Source organism: Macaca mulatta, chromosome 11 (genome assembly GCF_049350105.2).
Source record: "Macaca mulatta isolate MMU2019108-1 chromosome 11, T2T-MMU8v2.0, whole genome shotgun sequence".
NCBI classification, from domain to species: Eukaryota; Metazoa; Chordata; class Mammalia; order Primates; family Cercopithecidae; genus Macaca; species Macaca mulatta.
Genome location: NC_133416.1, coordinates 77,182,776 through 77,190,419, shown reverse-complemented (window position 1 = coordinate 77,190,419; position 7,644 = coordinate 77,182,776). Strand labels below are relative to the sequence as shown.

Sequence of the window (7,644 nt, the reverse complement as noted above, 5' to 3'; positions counted from 1 at the left end):
AGCACTCAGACTTTGTTCCCTCCCTCTTACCTCATGCAAAGGGAGAGAAACGACTCCTCCTAGTATTCAACACTCTATATGGTAGGGTTTGTTCTCTAGTAGGAAACTATAGAAATAATCTCCAAAAGTATAGCCTTGATCCTAACCCTACAGCCCCTGCTGGGTCCCCAGGAAAAAAATATTGAACCGCTGGCAATTTTTTTTTCAGGTCATGGGTCACTAGCTTTTGCAAATACAATCTATGAAGTATAGATTCTATTGTTCTTTCAAATGCAAATATTCCAAACACCATTTTAACTTATAAAATTTCCAGAAATTCTTCAAAATGATAATGGGCCTAATTATCACGTGGTTTCTCTTCTGACCCAATCACATGCTGTACTTGCTAGTCTGTGACTAGGGCAGAGAGAAATTCTCATCCCAGTTGCACCAGACAGAATTGTGTAGGAGTTTGGGTTTGCAGCTGCAATATGCTAAGGAAAAGTAGCAGGGACCACTAGTCAGAGCTGTCTGGAGACCAGGTTTTGTATGACTTGTGTATTCTGCAATTCAAAACAACAGAGGCTGGGCACAGTGGCTCACACCTTTGAGCCCAGCACTTTGGGAGATGGAGGTGAGGAGGATTTGCTTGAGCCCGGGAGTTCAAGACCAGCCTGGGCAACATAGAGAGATGCCATCTCTCCAAAAAAAAAAAAAAAAAAAAAATATATATATATATATATATACACACACACACACACACGCACGCACACACATAAACAAAAACAACAACAGAGAGAGAAATAGGGAGGAAGGGAAGAAAGAGAGAAAAAGCAATATGCAATCTTAATACCATATAATCATAATTACAAACACCATTGTTTACTGAATGCATCCTCAATGTCAGTGCTAGATGTTGTATATCAGCTGTCTGGTCTGATTCTTGAAATAACTGAATGAGAAGAGTATAATTATTTTCCCCATGTTGTAGATGGTGTCTGAAAGAGATTGCATAATTTGTCCGTATGTGGCAGAACCACAGCTGGAACTGTGACACTAAATCAAATAATCTTTCTAGTAAGGAAAAGTGGTCTTTCTCAGAGGTCTACTCTCCATTTAAACCCATTTTTCTAATAACACACTAAACTTGTCATCATCAAAAACAAACAAAAAAAGTCAAAAGATTTGGACACTTGATCAAAGAGTATATGCAGATGTCAAAGAAGATATATATAAACAGATACATAACATTAGTCATCAAGGAACTGCAGATTAAAACCACGTGAGATACCATCACACATTCACTAGAATTGCTAAAATAGAAAGGATCATTGGCAAGAATTGATGAGGATGTAGAGCAACTGAAACGCTGGTTCATTGCTGGCGGGAATGCAAAATCGCACAACCAACTTAGAAAAAGATTTTGGCAGTTCCTTAAAAGGTTAAAAGCACACCTACCATACAACCTAGTCACTTTACTTTTAAGAACATGGAAGTCCATACCAGGATTTACCCATAAATGTTCATAGTAGCTTTGTTTGTAGTAGCCAAAAACTGAAAACAATCTAAACATCTATCAGCAAGTGAGTGTATAAAACAATTGTTCTAAGTTAATACACCAGTATATTACTCTAATAAAAAAGGAATGAATTACTGATACATGCAAAAACATAGATACTCTCAAAAGCATTATGCTAAGTGAAAAAGTGGACCCAGAAGACTATATTCGATATTCTTCTATTTATATAAAATTATAGAAAAGACAAAACTAGAGTTATAGAAAGCACTAGTTCCAATCAGTAGATTCCAAGGGCTGGGTAATGGGAGAGGAGATTGACTGTGCAAGGGTACAAGAGAAATTTAGGTGGGGGATGGAAATGTTCTACACCTTGATTGGAATAGTGGTTAAATAGGTGCATGCCTATGTCAACATTCATAGAGTCTTCCACTTAAAACTGACAATTTTAACTGTATGTAAAATATTTCTTTAAAAAGTAAGTTACATGGTTGAAAAGACTCAACAAGTAACTAAAAAGTAGCCGTCAAAATGAATTGCTAATTAGACAAATATAAAAGATTAATAAATATAAAAATTTGGGAAAAATTTACACTCACATAAAATAAATTTGCATGAACCTTTAAATTCCTAACACAATTTAGAGAAATCAGAACTGGAAGTCAGCGATGTCGTGTTATGGGTGGAAGATGAAAGAAAAATTATTCTGAACTCTATTTCATGTACTAGTAAAATAAGGCTTTGGCCCTATATTACAAAATTTGGTGGGAAAATATCCACTAAGTGTTTTAAATTTATAAAATACTTAGGCCGGGCGCGGTGGCTCAAGCCTGTAATCCCAGCACTTTGGGAGGCCGAGGCGGGTGGATCACGAGGTCAGGAGATCGAGACCATCCTGGCTAACATGGTGAAACCCCGTCTCTACTAAAAATACAAAAAACTAGCCGGGCGCGGTGGCGGGCGCCTGTAGTCCCAGCAACTCGGAGGCTGAGGCGGGAGAATGGCGTGAACCCGGGAGGCGGAGCTTGCAGTGAGCCGAGATTGCGCCACTGCACTCCAGCCTGGGCGACACAGCGAGATTCCGTCTCAAAAAAAAAATAATAAAATAAAATAAAATACTTAACATATATCCTAGTTTTTATGATCCCCTACCTCATCCCCTATTTCGACCAGCTATTAATCCATATCATAACAGCTAAGGGGCTTCTACTGAACCATTTTTCTCTGAGACTCTATAGCCTTTTTCTTCCCTCTACCTGGACCCCTTGACTGCCACCTCTGTTGCTAGTCTTGTTAAGGTTTCTACCACCAGCAGACAGGCAGAAGAGATTAAGAAACTGCAACCCAAACCTTTAGGATGCCACAATGTTGGCTTATTATATCTTCCTGGCTTTTTCAGGGATTTTTAGGTTGAAAGAAAAAAACAAAAACAAAACCAGCAAAACCCCCACCATAACCACTACTCCAATTAGATCAAATTATGAGTAGGATTGCCAGAAGTTCAGCTGGGCCTCAAGAGAACAGGAAAATGGTCTACACAATTGGGTCTCCCAAGAACTTCTCAGACAGCTTCTCTCTCTGCCTCTCATTCTTCTGTGGTCATGTGGTCTTGATTATCTCACCCAAAGCTGCTACATTCTCCGACTTTTCTCATGAGTGGCTTTTTCTGCTTATAAAACTGCATGTATACGGTTGAAAATGGCCACCAGCCCTAAGGCCACATCAGCTTAGAGCTCAGTGCCCACACCTATCTAACTAAGTTTCTTTATCTCTTAGATCCAGTTCTTCACAGAGAATCAAATTGACATTTTTTGGGTTAGCTGAGTCTGGGGATCAGGGATTACTTATGTAAACAGCGCTGTTGGACAGGCAGCTTCACAGGCATGTGACCTGTGCAGTTGCCCAGGGTCCTGGGCTCAGAAGAGATCTGCATACTCAGTTTAATGTTCAGCTGTCACTCTAATGAAATTCTTAATTTTGGAACAAGGGGTGCTGCATTTTCGCTTTACACAGGGCCCCATAAATTATGGACCTGATTCTGCTGATATGGGGCAAGACTCATTGGTATAGGCAGATTTTCTTATCAGAAGATGTTGGCAGATAGGGAATATTTGGTATATCCATAGTCTTGGTTTTCATAACCAGGCTTCTGTCTTTTTTGTACTCATATCCTTGCTTAGTACATCATTTGTCTAATAGGCAAATTAGGAACAAATTGGCTCCTAATAGGTGCTAACATCTGTTCTAGGCATTGGAAGTATTTGGTGTACAAGACAGATATAGTTTCTTCTGTCATGAACTTAGTGACAAGCCAAGTTACTCAGTCCTAGCGTTACGACTTTGCTCAATTCCTTCTAAAAAAACTGACATTCTGCCCATAACTTCTTTCCTGAAGCTTCCTGTCTCCTCTAGTTGTTACTCAGGCAGTGTAACTGAAAAGCATGCTGAGACCTTAGTGGCAGAGACTGGTAGGGAAAAGAAGCTGGTAATAGGATTAGCGGATTTGCCGGGCTGAAGTCTATTTTTTTTTTTTTTTTGGCCTTACTTTAACCACACTGAGTCCCTATAGACTAGTCAGCAGTCTAATATGGTAAGTCCAAAAGGTATAGTAAGCTTGCTTCCAGCTGTCATTAGTACTCAAGTTAGTTTTATCTGATAGGAAGTGGGAGTCCAAAGCCAGGGAGTAATAAAACTCATTCGAGCAACAACATCGTGGTTGTAGGTCCTGGATTTATTCTGTGGCAAGAACTCTAGCCAGGAGCTGAGAATATAAGAAAACAAGGCCCAGCTTTCTTCCTTTCTTTTTAAATAACTTTTCTTTTATGTTCAGGGGTACACACGCAGATTTGTTATATAGGTAAATTGCATGTTACAGGGGTTTGGTGCACAGCTTATTTTATCCTCCGGGTAACCAGTATAGTACCTGATCATTTTTCAATCCTCACTCTCCTCCCACCCTCCTTCCAGCTCAATATTTATTGTTTCCTTCTTTGTGTCCTTATGTACTCAATCTTTAGCTCCAACTTATAAGTGAGAACATGCAGCATTTGGTTCTGCCTGCCTGCCTGCCTGCCTGCCTTCCTTCCTTCCTTCTTTCCTCCCTCCCTGCCTGCCTCCCTCCCTCCTTCCCTCCCTCCCTCCTTGTCTCTTTCTTTCTTTCTCTTTCTTTCTTTCTCTTCCTTCCTTCCTTTCTCTTTTTCTTTCTCTTTCTTCTTTCTTCCTTCCTTCTCTCTCTTTTCCCTTCTTTCTTTCTCTTCCTTCCTTCCTTTCTCTCTCTTTCTTTCTCTTTCTTCTTCCTTCCTTCCTTCTCTCTCTCTTCTCTTCTTTCTTTCCTTCTTTCTTTCTTTCTTTCTTTCTTTCTTTCTTTCTTTCTTTCTTTCTTTCTTTCTTTCTTTCTTTCTTTCTTCTTTCTTTCATTTGTTCGTTCATTCTTTCTTTCCTTCTTTCTTTCTCACTCTGTCACCCAGGCTGGAGTGCAATGGTCACATTTCAGCTCACTGCAACCTCCACCTCCTGCATTCAAGCAATTCTCACACCACAGCCTCCCAAGTAGCTGGGATTACAGGCGCCTGCCACCATGCCTGGCTAATTTTTGTATTTTTAATGGAGATGGGGTTTCACCTTCACCATGTTCCCCAGACTGATCTTGAACTCCTAACTTCACACGATCCCACCTGCCTCGGCCTCCCAAAGTGCTGGGATTACAGATGTGATCCACCGTACCCAGCCAGTGTTTGGTTTTCTGTTCCTATATTAGTTTGCTTAGGATAATGGCTTCCAGCTCCATCCATGTTTCTGCAAAGGACCCGATCTCATTGTTTTATGGCTGCCTAATACTCCATGGGGTATATGTACCACATTTTCTTTATCCAGTCTACTGTTGATGGGCATTTATGTTGATTCCATGTCTTTGCTATTGTGAATAATGCTGCAATGAACATACACATGCATGTGTCTTTATGGTAGAATGGGTATATACCCAATAATGAGATTGCTGGATCAAATGGTAGTTCTCTTCTAAGTTCTTTGACAAATCACCAAACTGCTTTCCACAATGGCTAAACTAATTTGCATTCCCACCAGCCATGTGTAAGTGTTTCCGTTTCTCTACAACCTCACCAACATCTGTTATTTTCTGACTTTTTAGTAATAGCCATTCTTACTGGTGTGAGATGGTGTCTCATTGTGGTTTTCATTTGCATTTCTCTAATGATTAGTGATGTTGAGCATTTTTTTCATATTCTTCTTGGCCACATGCATGTCTTCTTTTTTAAAGGGGCTGTTCATGTCCTTTGCCCACTTTTTAATGGGTTTGTGTGTGTGTGTGTGTGTGTTTTTTTCTGCTTATTGATTTGTTTAATTTCCTTATACATTCTGGATATTAGATCTTTGTAGGATGCATAGTTTGCAAATATTTTCTCCCACTCTGTAGGTTGCCTGTTTACTCTCCTGATAGTTTCTTTTGCTGTGCAGAAGCTCTTTGGTTTAATTAGGTCCCATTTGTCCATTTTTGTTTTTGTTGCAATTGCTTTTGGAGTCTTCATCATGAAATCTTTACTAGGTCCTATGTCCGAGATGGTATTTCCTATCTTCCAGAGTTTTTGTAGTTTTAGGTTTTACATTTAAGTCTTTAATCCATCTTGAGTTGATTTTTGTATATGATGTAAGTAAGGGGGTGCAGTTTCAATCTTCTGCAAGTAACTGTCCAGTTGTCCCAGCATCATTTACTGAGTAGGGAGTTCTTTCCCCATTGCTTGTTATTATGGGCTGTATTGAAGATCAGATAGTTGTAGGTGTGCAGCTTTATTTCCGGGTTCTCTATTCTGTTCCATTGGCCTATGTGTCTGTTTTTGTACCAGTGTCATGCTGTTTCGGTTACTGTAGCCTTGTAGTATAGTTTTAAGTTGGGTAATGTGAGGCCTCCAGTCTTGTTCTTTTTGCTTGGGATTACCTTGGCTATCCAGGCTTTTTTTGCTTCCATATGAATTTTTAAGTAGTTTTTTTTTTTTTTTTTAATTCTATGAAGAATGTTATTGGTTGGTTGATGGAAATAGCATTGAATGTGTACACTGCTTTGGGGAGTATGACCATTTTAACAATATTGATTCTTTCTATCCATATCCATGAAAATTCTTCTATCTGTTTGTGTCATCTCTGATTTCAAGATTGAACCAGGAAGAAATTGAATCCCTGGACAGATCAGTAGTGAGTTCCAAAATTGAATCAGTAATAAAAAGCCTACAAACCAGAAAAAGCCCAGGATCAGAGGAATTCATAGCCAAATTCTACCAGATGTATAAAGAAGATCTGGTACCATTCCCAGTGAAACTATTCCAAAAAAAGGAGGAGGAGGTACTCCTCCCTAACTCACTCTATGAAGCCAGTATCATTCTAATACCAAAACCTGGCAAAGACACAACAAAAGAAGAAAACTTCAGGCTAATATCTTTGATAAACATTGATGCAAAAATCCTCAACAAAATACTAGTAAACCAAATCCAGCAGCATATAAAAAAGCTAAGCCACCACCATCAGGTAGGCTTTATTGTTAGGATGCAAGTTTGATTCAACATAAGCAAATCAATAAATGTGATTCACCACATAAACATAACTAAAAAAAGAAAAAAACACAGGGTCATCTCAATAGATGCAGAAAAGGCTTTTGATAAAATTCAATATCTCTTCATGATAAAAACCCTCAACAAACTAGACATTGAAGGAACATACCTCAAAATGATAAGCTGTCTATGAAAAACCCACAGTCAACATCATACCGAATGTGGAAAAGCTGGAAGCATATGAGTGTAGGTGTCTTTGTGGTAGAATGATTTATTTTCCTTTAGGTATATATTCAGTAACGAGGTTGCTGGGTCTAATGGTAATTTTTAGTTCTTTGAGATATCTCTAAACTACTTTCACAGTGGCTGAATAAGTTTACATTCCAACCAACAGTGTATAGGCATTCCCTTTTCTCTACAACTTTGCCAACATTCATTATTTTTTGAATTTCTTTTTTTTTCTTTTTTCTTTTTATGATAGGGTATCACTTTGTCACCCAGGCTGGAGTGCAGTGGCAAGATCTCAGCTCACTGTAGCCTCGACATTCCAGGCTCAAGCGATCCTCCCACCTCAGCTTCATGAGTAGCTGG

General features: G+C 39.1%; 1 pseudogene; it reads right to left on the bottom strand.

Moving 5' to 3' along the window:
- Positions 1-137, bottom strand: LOC114671241 (small nucleolar RNA U3; annotated as a pseudogene).
- Positions 138-7,644: the final 7,507 nt, after the last annotated feature.